This window comes from Zootermopsis nevadensis, unplaced genomic scaffold, assembly GCF_977971745.1.
Source record: "Zootermopsis nevadensis isolate Lab colony 2312 unplaced genomic scaffold, Znev_1.0 Znev_ptg000027l, whole genome shotgun sequence".
NCBI classification, from domain to species: Eukaryota; Metazoa; Arthropoda; class Insecta; order Blattodea; family Termopsidae; genus Zootermopsis; species Zootermopsis nevadensis.
Genome location: NW_028259159.1, coordinates 7481291 through 7492265, shown reverse-complemented (window position 1 = coordinate 7492265; position 10975 = coordinate 7481291). Strand labels below are relative to the sequence as shown.

The following is a 10975-nucleotide window of genomic DNA, read 5'->3' as shown; positions in this document are numbered from 1 at the left end:
TTGTTATTCTCAGTCTCTGTATAATATAAGACGGGATATTAAATCAGAATGAAGGATTTGGCTGCTAGGGTGCTGAACCGCAAAAACAGTAGAACAAACAACTAGTAGGAAACTGCATAACTTCCTACAGATACGTGTACCCGTTACATTGTGTCTGGATACCAAGAAGAATATTTTAAATGGCGTCTCTTTGTACATATAGCTGGAAATGTAATACAGCTATGTTACTTTGGTTCCAGAGGTAGTTCACAATTTGACCACAAATGTACTGCAAAATCGCTGATAATATTATTAGAAAGTGAACTACCTCTATCTATTAGCAACGGTCTGAACTAATGTAATAATAAGTAAATTGCCTCGCCATCTATTATCGAGGGAATTAACTAATAAGAAGAAAAGTGAATTGTCGCGCCATCTACTAGTAGGGGCATGAACTAATGAAAAGATAAGTGAACTGCCGCGCCATCTGATAGTAAGGGCATAAACTAGTGAAAGAGAAGTGAACTGCCACGCCATCTACTGACAAGGGCATGAACTAATAAAGAGAGAAGTGAACTCCCTCGCCATCTACTAGCAAGTACATGAACTAATAAGGAGAAGAGTGAACTCCTGCGCCATCTACTAGGAAGAGTATGAACAAATGTAGAATTTTAAGCACTTGAGAGAAGACACTAAACTCAAGCGGGAGTTGGTTGCATTTTAAAAACTTGACCAAAGTCAAGTGTGTCTTACTCAAGTTTTTAAAACACAACCAACTCCCCCGAAGGGGGAGTTGGTTGTGTTTTAAAAACTTGACCAAGTGGTTAGTCAAGTCTTTTAACCGACACTTGAGTAAGACACTAAACTAATCCCCCCTTCGGGGGGATTAGTTTAGTGTCTTACTCAAGTTTTTAAAACACAACCAACTCCCCCGAAGGGGGAGTTGGTTGTGTTTTAAAAACTTGACCAAGTGGTTAGTCAAGTCTTTTAACCGACACTTGAGTAAGACACTAAACTAATCCCCCCTTCGGGGGGATTAGTTTAGTGTCTTACTCAAGTCTTTAAAACACAACCAACTCCCCCGAAGGGGGAGTTGGTTGTGTTTTAAAAACTTGACCAAGTGGTTAGTCAAGTCTTTTAACCGACACTTGAGTAAGACACTAAACTAATCCCCCCTTCGGGGGGATTAGTTTAGTGTCTTACTCAAGTTTTTAAAACACAACCAACTCCCCCTTCGGGGGAGTTGGTTGTGTTTTAAAAACTTGACCAAGTGGTTAGTCAAGTCTTTTAACCGACACTTGAGTAAGACACTAAACTAATCCCCCCTTCGGGGGGATTAGTTTAGTGTCTTACTCAAGTTTTTAAAACACAACCAACTCCCCCGAAGGGGGAGTTGGTTGTGTTTTAAAAACTTGACCAAGTGGTTAGTCAATTCTTTTAACCGACACTTGAGTAAGACACTAAACTAACCCCCCCGAAGGGGGGGTTAGTTTAGTGTCTTACTCAAGTTTTTAAAACACAACCAACTCCCCCGACACAACCAACTCCCCCGAAGGGGGAGTTGGTTGTGTTTTAAAAACTTGACCAAGTGGTTAGTCAAGTAAGACACTAAACTAACGTGTTATAACGTTGCGTTTTATTAATTTAATTAAGATAATAAATTTAAATAATAAAAATCTATGGCATTTGGAGGTATGTTGCGTTTTAAATAATTAAATTACTAATAAATAATTTACGTAAAAAAAAATAATGCTGGCAGTGGGATTCGAACCACCGCCTTATCAAACCCTACAGTTAACAGCCCAGCGCCTTAACCCCTAGACCACCAGACATGACGTCATAATGTTGTTTAAAACTTCTTGATAAGTAATCTATGCATAATGTACGATATGAGGAAGTTTTAAAAGATGAACTGGCATGAGCTCGGTAGCGTAGTGGTTAAGGTACTAGTGCTAAGTTGTTGTTGTATGAAGTGTTCTGTGTTCGAATCCCCATGTATGCTATGTTTTCAGATTTCTACAGCGATTGCAGCAGTTCGAGCACAGCATTATATGCTAATATTAGATGTTGGATGATTGTGTTGGGGGGCCAAACCCCTAGAAAAATATAATTAATATATAACACTCTTTTGAATTTTTTTACAACATTTTCTATCATTTTGTATCATTTGCTGTGGGGGGAAAACCCTAAAAAACCCAAAGACATTCCAAAAATTTCCAAAAGAAATAACAAAAAACTCTTTTGATTAGAAGCAGACAGGAAAAGAATCGCATTAATTTTTGAAATCTTTCAGAATAATTAAAACAAATGAGCTTGAAGTAACTAGTAACAAAGTAATAAATCATTTTGTGGGTCTGGTTACAAGCGATCTCAGCCTGGATGTGGTGCACTGACACACTGCTCTAGATATTCAGAGTATAAGACGGGATATTAAATCATAATGAAGGATTTGGCTACTAGGGTGCAGCACCGGTAAAGCAGTAGCGCAGATAACTAGTAGGAAACTCTGCATAACTTCCTACAGTTACGTGTGCGTACGTTGCTAATAATCTTGTAACAGAAGCAGAAAATAACGAAATAGAATGGTAGGCATACGGGAAACAATTTCTACCAGGTAAAGGAGTTTCAGCTTGTCGAAATTGGACATCCACCTCAAGTGTGGGACAGTCAAGTATTTCTTGCGTTGTGTGTGCGAGCCTCTGGTGACGAAGATTTTGTAAATGCTGCTGAGAACGCTCATCCACAAGCTAGAAATCACCGAAAAGAGACACAGATATAGAAATTGGGGAACGAAACCTTGTAGACATCCTGTACTTCCTCATACTTCTGCCTGTGTTTGCTTCTTCTTGGCCCACAACCTGTTCTTTACTTCCACCCCTAACCCCTCATTCCCCCACTACATTCATTTAATTACGTCAGTGGTTCTTCGAGAAAAGAACACCCTTTCACTTTGTTTCCGGCGTTGCTGTGACGAGGTAAGCTGATGCGTAGAAATGCAGAGCAATTTCCTTTCAGAGTAAAATGGAAGGCCAGTCCATGCGGAGCTTTTATTGAATTTTATATTTGTAGATTTACTAATAGTTTCTTTATTTCCTAATATTAACTAAATACATGGTACAGAGCCGTTCTGCAAAAGCTGATGGTAGCTTAGCGGTCAAGGAATTCGCCGACCCTTCATTTATTGAACTAGAAGTTTCATTCATTAGCTGTACACGAGGTTAACCGTGATAGGTTAGAATATGCCAAGCTTAGCTACGGACTTCGGGCTTGTCCTTTTGAAGCTAAATCGCTGGGTGTTGATCATTTTTCTGTCTTATATTACGTTATGTAACCCACATAATTTTTGTTTGGATTAGTGATTAATTGCCACAGCAGCGAAATAAATTCTTACTGTGCCTAATTATTAAAAAAGGACAACAGCTTCAATTATCGTGGAATGAATTTCGTACGCAATTCGACCCATTTTTCTCTCAAGGCCGACTTCCTACGCAGACGAGGTCTGAGTGAGATCACAGCTGGATTGCGACGTAATAGATCAGGCCCTGGTTACTTTGCAGTTAGAATGGGGCATACAATGGGACAGTACGTCAGTGATTTATAAACTTCAACATAGCCGATTATTCAGTAAGGACACGTGTATTGTGCAGCATTCTCGTTGGATTCAGAATATCGATGAAATTTCAGGCAGTCCCCGCTCTAAGGAACCTTCAGACGATCTTAAAGCGTGTCGCTGTTTACCCATAAAAGCAGTGTTATAATTGGGGAGGGGGTTACGTTTCCGAAATACCAAAAAAATTAGAAATCAGCCATCTTGTTGCCCGAAATAAAATGTATTTGCACAAGAAATAAAACGATGATTAAGTACGCTACAAAAAAAGTAAACAACGTAGAATTACGTCCAAAACGCAATAATAAAATACATGTTTTCCCTCAATCCTTTCCTTTGGCATAATTCATTCCAAGGTATCCAGATAGATTAAAGCGCATTTTGTGGGGACTGGAGTAAAGATGGTGAGGGAAATGGGGGAGGCATCAGGAGAGTTTCTTAATCTGTCGAAAGATTCCGGGTGAGTTCGCTTTCGGATGAAGGGTACACGCTTCGTTATTAAAGTTAGGCTGAGAAAAATTTCGTAAAGCGACGATTGATTTAATGTAGTTAGCCCTATTAAAATCTGTTTAATCGGAACCCGCAGTGCGAACCGTGTAACCTCATTGACGTATGCGTTTGCAGTTAAGAATAGTCTCGGCCACGGTAATTATCAAAATGGGTGTTCAACTTTGTTTCAGAATCCGCCATCTGTAAAGTCTGAATTGGACATGTCAGCTACTAAAACACTGGGTCGAAACGCAAATACCGTAAACAGAAACACGCAGCTCCATTAGACGCTGCTACAGAAGGCTGATCTGGAAGGAACGACGTAGAAAACACGTTTCGGGTCCTGAACGGAGGGCCGAATCACAGTACAAAGTTAAATATAGGTAGATGTAAGTTTGAGGAGGTTTTGGAGGACAATTATAAATGAAAATCGACATGATTGTAAATGTCTTATTTGTTCTAGTTCATGGTTGAAGTGGTTTCCTGAGTGGTGCAAGTTGATAACTGCGGACAAATGAATTCAAGAAGGTAATGGAAGAGAATTACAATTTTCCACCTGCATGTGTTGTGATTACGGAGCCATGGACGTGGAAGTAATCATGAGGTATTGGACAAAATCGGTAACAGTATTAAGCTTTCTATAGACTTCAAAGAAACCAGGATTAATATTGGTCTTCTACATGCTTTAGTCCCCTCCAAAATCCAACCCTTGGCGTCCTCGTCGCGGAGGGGGGTAACGTCCTCGGACGGCTAACAGGGCTCTGGTCCACCGAAGCCAAGGTGTGAGGTATCGTGCTGAGGGCTGCATGGCACAAAGGATCCCTTCAGGGCACTGCCGCCTTAGTCTGCTCTCAGTATCAGCCAGCCTGGGAAAGTTTAAAAGACAACTGGAGGCAGAAGCCCACCTGTTGTCAGAAAACTACCAGAAAGGTTCTGTGATATGGAGTCTCCATTTTAAAGCTGGTCATTCTCAGCAGGGAGTCAGTATTTCTGGCATACCACCAGAGAGCTGGCATTTGCAGCAGACCCATGGAAGAATGTGATAAACAGTTTATAGCCTTGTGGCCTTCTGGTCGACAGGCAACATTTGGCACAGACTGTGTGTCTGGAATGCCAGAGAGAGCCAAGATGGTACCAGGGGCATATGAAAACTGGGGTACATGACACTACCCAAGTTTAAGGAGGCTCTGACCAGGGTGCTTACAAGGCCCAGGTCGAAGGGCAATACCCCAAGTAAAGAGGTCAATCCTCTAGATCGACCCAGGGGTCTACAGGGAGGCCATGATCATGGCCACCAATGAAAGCTCTTTAATAAAGAGCTTTTCATGATTTTGACATCTGTCAGTCATTTAGCGAAATCGGACGATTGTCATGAGATCTTGGCTGGGGGCTGCTGGTAGGTTAGAAGAAAAGGAACCACAAAAGATCAGTTAATGGTCACTTGAAGCCCATGCCCATTTATTTACATGCTTCAGTCCACATGTGCCATTGTTTGCTTTCTTTAATTACTAATTTTTGTGCTTTTCTCCAACTGAAAATATACTCAGGCTGGTTGTGTGTTTTGTACGCAATTCTGTTGTTTATGCATGCAGCCTATGTGACGTTATGAATTGGCCTGTTTGTCGATTGATACATGCTCATATTGCATTTCTTTGTTATGTACTCCCACATTATTGAAATGTGACAGAATACTTTAAACATGCTCTTAATTATAGATAATTCCACTTGTAGGTGTTGTGTGTACGCTGCATAGCATTTTACATCACATTTTCTTTATATTTTCTATACCTGTTAAAGTACAGATAATTATTGAAGGTTATGTTTGTACACATCTTATTTATGCCATTGAGTTACTACGTACGGCCTACATGTGATGCTGTTTTAATTTATTTTTCTTAATTGTCCTATCTGTTGCAATGATGTATGTGTTCATACTGAATTTTTGTCGTGTTTTTTCACTGTTGAATTGTATAAAATTGATTAAACTTCCTGTTAATTGTTCATAAAATACAATTTTCTATGTGTCCATTGCAGATATGTAATCTGTACCACATCTGCCTGTTGATGTATTTCCATCTGCTGGGAAGAGGCAACCAATCTGAATTGAGAGGGAAATGAGCATGCCTGGTGGAACGCAAAGTGACTTGTTTCTCTGACGAGTGTAATTTTTATTCCAGAATGTGGGGCAGAGAGCCTTGATGTTGGAGGGAGCCATGAAATACTACAGAAGAGAGGTTACAGTACTTGTTACTACGAGGCTTCGAAGAAACCTGATCTAATTCTTGTGTTCATGTGTTTCAGTGCAAACATGCCATCAGGCCATTATCATTTGCGTTCTGGGCATTCTGTGTTCTGCTGTTGTGTACTTAAATTTGTTATACGTATTTTTTATTGTGCTGTTATTTGTACACTTATTATATCAATTCTAATATCTTGTTGTGGTTTATTTGTTGTATGTTCACATTGCATTTCTTGTTTCTCTAATTCCCCATTAATTGTGATACAAAGTAAAATTAATTAAAATTGACATCAATTGTATTCTTACAGTGCAAATGCTGGGCTTATTTGTATTACATGTATATGTTGAGTGTACTTCATTTTGATGTTTTTCTAACTTTGTTGTGAATTTGATATGCATGTGCTGATTCTGTTGTATTATTTCATGCCAATTATAACACTAGTTTCATCTTAAGGCTAGTATCTCGATGCACACGAGATATGTTTGTCTGGGAGTGTTTTAAAACCTTGATTTCAGGAATTCCCTCTCAGGCCGGCCACATTTATTGGCGTCTCCAAGGCAACGAGTCTGAAGTGGCAGGAAAATGAGCATGCCTGGTGGAATGCGAAGTGGGTTGATTTCTGTGATGAGCGTAATTTTTGCTCCAGAATGTTATGCAGGAGCTTTGAAGTTTCAGGGAGCCATGAGATACTAGAGAAGAGAGGTTACAGTACTTGTTACTACGAGGCTTCAGAGAAAACTGATCTAATTCTTGTGTTCATGTGTTTCAGTGGAAACATGCCATCGGGCCATTATCATTTGCGTTCTGGGCATTCTGTGTTCTGCTGTTGTGTACATAAATATGTATTCTGATTTGTTGCATGTATTGCTTATTTAACTGTGTTCTTTTTTACGTGTATTATTTGTTTAAATTCCAATATTTTGATATGGTATATTCATTGCATGTTCATATTGCATTTCTTGCTTCTTTAATTCCCTGTTAATTAAATGTGATAGAGAGTAAAATTGATATTAATTATATCCTTACTATGAAAATGTTCCCTTATTTACATTGAGTGTAATTCATTTTGATGTTGTCTTGTTATTTGTACTCTTTTATGCATTTTATATTTTTTGTGCTCCAAGCTGTCATACTAAAGTTGCTGTATTGACGCACACAGGACATATTCTTTGCCTGGGGCTGTTTTCAAAGTATTTCAGGGATTCCGACATCAGGCCATGTTGATGGGTATTTGCGAACGATGGTGGGGCCTGTCTGCTAGGAAGAGGCAACCAATCAGAAGTGACTGGTGAGTGTGCATAGTGGAACATGAAGTGGATTTGTTTCTGCAATGACCCCCCCCCCAAAAAAAAAAAAAAAAAAAAAAAAAAAAAAAAAAAAAGAATTTGAAAGCCTTTGGAGTCAGTGGGAGATTCTGAAGCAGGATGTGTGAAGAAAGTAGAGATCGCCTGGTAGATCATTTTTGTAGGTGGTCCTAAATTAGTACTATTCGCATTTTATTCCCCGTGGGCCTTTTTTAAAGCATGAATTCAGATTCCCACCTTAGGTAGTGTTCCTGTGTGTAAAGGACATATTGTGATGAATTAAATTTTTTCTTCCAGAGGCAGTCATTCAAAATCAGCTACAAATGCCATAGCAACCACAAAAGGCAGAGAAAGTGAGACAGTACGTGGGTAATGTATAGAAATCACTTAAGCCTGTGATTTAACTTTAGGAGACATTCTTTTAGTATACGAAATTCTTATCAAATGTAGGGTATCAATAAACTCAGTTTAGCTGCAAAGAAAAGTTTGAAACTTACAAAAATGTTTGGTATACTCACCATTCAATGGTCTGATGTAAAGGATGCTTTATTTCTAGTGCCACAAGTATTTTTCTCTTGTCTCCTGAATGAAGGACTCGTTCAAGTAGTTAGGAGTAAGTGTAATAAGTTAAAATTGCTTTCTTGGTGATCAGCCAAAGTTTCAAGTGAAGACAAAATCCCAAAGCCTGTAATAAGAGGAGAGGTATTAGTTCTGAACAATTCCGTTCATGGAGACAAACCAATTGATATGTTACAGCCATATCCAATGTATGTCTGAAGGAAGTGCTGGGTTGTTTACTACCAGGAAGACCATCAAGAGGTGGAGGGATAGAAGAGGTCCAGGATAGTGGCAGGGAGACGACTGGAAGGTCAGTGGATGGGTGGAGAATTTTAATATTAATGAGCACATGTTTCTTTTCAATGTTTCATGAAATTTAACAATATTTCATAAGTAATTAAAATAGTTTTCAATAGCAATGCTTTCAATTTCTCAGATTGTTTTCTCTGTTTCAAATTTCAGGGACAGAGTCGGCAGAACACGGCTACCCGTCTCGACAGCGTCTCATGAGTAGGTTCATGCATCATTGCATCATGAATAATTACTGGTATTATCCAAGGTTCATACAAAATGTAGTGTATCAATGAAGGTTGTGTAGTTATTGAAGATGTTTTTAGGTGACATCCATCCTAAAATAAATGCAGAACAACTTTGTTACACCTGACATTCATGTGTATTTCTAGTATCCATAAGGAGAAACATAGGACATAGATGTGTGTTCTTGTTGCATCTCCTGCATTAATGACTGAGTTCAAGTGTTTAGAACTAAAATTTCCCTCTCTTAAGATCAGTACTGCCACCAATGCGAGATGAAATTCAAAAGCGTGTGATCAGAGAAAGGGTATCAGTTTAGCTACTCTGTTTGTTCAGGTATAAAGTCAAAATAACTGATGTGTTACAGACTTGTCCGAACTATGTGTGAAGGAAGTGTTGGGTTGGTTTCCACCGCGAGAAAATAACAGGAAGACCAAGAAGAACAACTTTGACAGACAGCTAAGGGGCGTGCTGTTAGTTGTGAATCAGAAGACCAAGGTCCTGAGCGACGAGCTGGGACAAAACTGAGAGACTACGCGGCAGGAGTTCGAGACACGGCTGCAGGCGGTGGAGGCCCGAACAAGGCACGGAGGGGCCGGAACGTTCGTGGGTGGCACGGACCGTGTGAAACCGCCTAAGTTCGACAGATCCTCGTCTTGGACAGTATTCCATCGGCAGTTTGAGGCTGTGGCCAACCACAATGGCTGGACTCCTGGCGAGAAGGTCACGCATCTCCTTGTCGTACTTCAGGGGCAAGCTGCTGACATCATGCATGGCGTTCCTGTTAGGGCGGTTACGGGGACCATCAGCTGGCGGCGGTCTACCGATCTCAGTTGGAATCGAGGACGCAGGGGAGGGGCGAAACTCTGCAGGAATTCGCATCAGGAATAGAGAAGCTGGCCCACTGAGCGTTCGTAGGGCTTCCCGCAGATTACTTGCAGAGGGCGGCCTGGGAGACCGGGAGATTAAGCAACACCTTCTAATGGGCGGGGACCGATCCCTCAATGAAGCACTCGGACAGGCCCTGAAGCTACAGGCAGCCGCAGGATCACCACTAACGATGCGTCGAATACGGTCAAAGGACCCAACGGAGGAGCGATCGCCTCAGGATAGACGTCCTGGAAGGGGGCGCCCCCGGCCATCTGATGAGAGAGTGTCCGCAGGTCTCGGGAAACGAGTAATGGCCGGCGTAAGGAGGGGACCGTCGGCCCCACCACCACCTTCCCCTCGCTTTACACTGAGCGTGGTCACCAAGAGGAGTGACGACGGATTCGGGGAAGGCGCTGTAATGTGACCATCGACAGGCCCGACGTCGTTGCGGGACAATCAGAGCGGGAGCCGAGCCGACAGTACGTGCTGCAGACGGCGTCCGGAGAAACCATCCCCGTTTTGAAAAAGGTGTTAGTTGAGCTAACGCTGGGGCGGAGTGCCATCCACACTTGGATTTTTGTAGCCGACATCACGGACGAGATCATCCTGGGGCTGGACGTCCTGCGAGCTTACGATGCGACGATGGACCTAGGACGCCAAGTGCTGCGACTGGGCCAAGAAGAGATATCTCTATGGAGCCCTCGGAGCAGACCCCGATCCACACGCCTGACATTAGCCAGCGCGGAGATGATACCGGCGCGGTGCGAGAGGGTGGTGATGGCACGGCGAGCGGAATAATAGAACTTGGTGTGGACCCTTTACCACGAGGACTATACGTAGCCAGGGCACTAGTCCGCACCCGGGGCAGCGTGCCTGTGCGAATCGTGAATGTCGGGGACGGCGACCAAGTGCTGGCGGAAGGCACAACCCTGGGCCTGTGTGAACCGGTCACGTGGGCGGGCCCGACTGGCAATACAGAACCTCCGTCGCAAAACAGAGAGCTGTGCAAGCCACTGCAGGGCATGGTCGCCGATGCTATCCCGAACCTGACGACAATGGAAGCCAGAGAGCTGAAGGCATTGGTCCTCGACTTTCAGGATGTCTTCGCGACAGAAAACAATGGTTATGGGCGGACGGACAGAGTGCTCCACCGCATCAGCAGAGGCGACGCTCGTCCGATCCGTCAGCCTCCTCGAAGACTTCCGTTAGCGAAACAGGAAGAGGTGGTCGGTATGCTAAGGGACATGCGGGAACGAGGTGTGATCCAGGCATCAGACAGCCCGTGGTCGTCGCCCGTCGTGCTTGTGCGGAAGAAGAACGGGGAACAGCGGTTCTGCGTCGACTACAGGAAGATGAATAACGTCACCAAAAAGGATTGCTTCCCACTGCCCAGG

General features: G+C 42.5%; 1 long non-coding RNA gene across 1 annotated transcript; it reads right to left on the bottom strand.

The window, feature by feature from the left end:
- Positions 1-8123: 8123 nt before the first annotated feature.
- On the bottom strand, positions 8124-10575 carry LOC147872497 (uncharacterized). The gene is made up of 2 exons (XR_015537299.1): positions 10441-10575; positions 8124-10127 (listed from the first exon to the last, which is right to left on the bottom strand). It is a non-coding gene; the product is annotated as an uncharacterized LOC147872497 (long non-coding RNA).
- Positions 10576-10975: the final 400 nt, after the last annotated feature.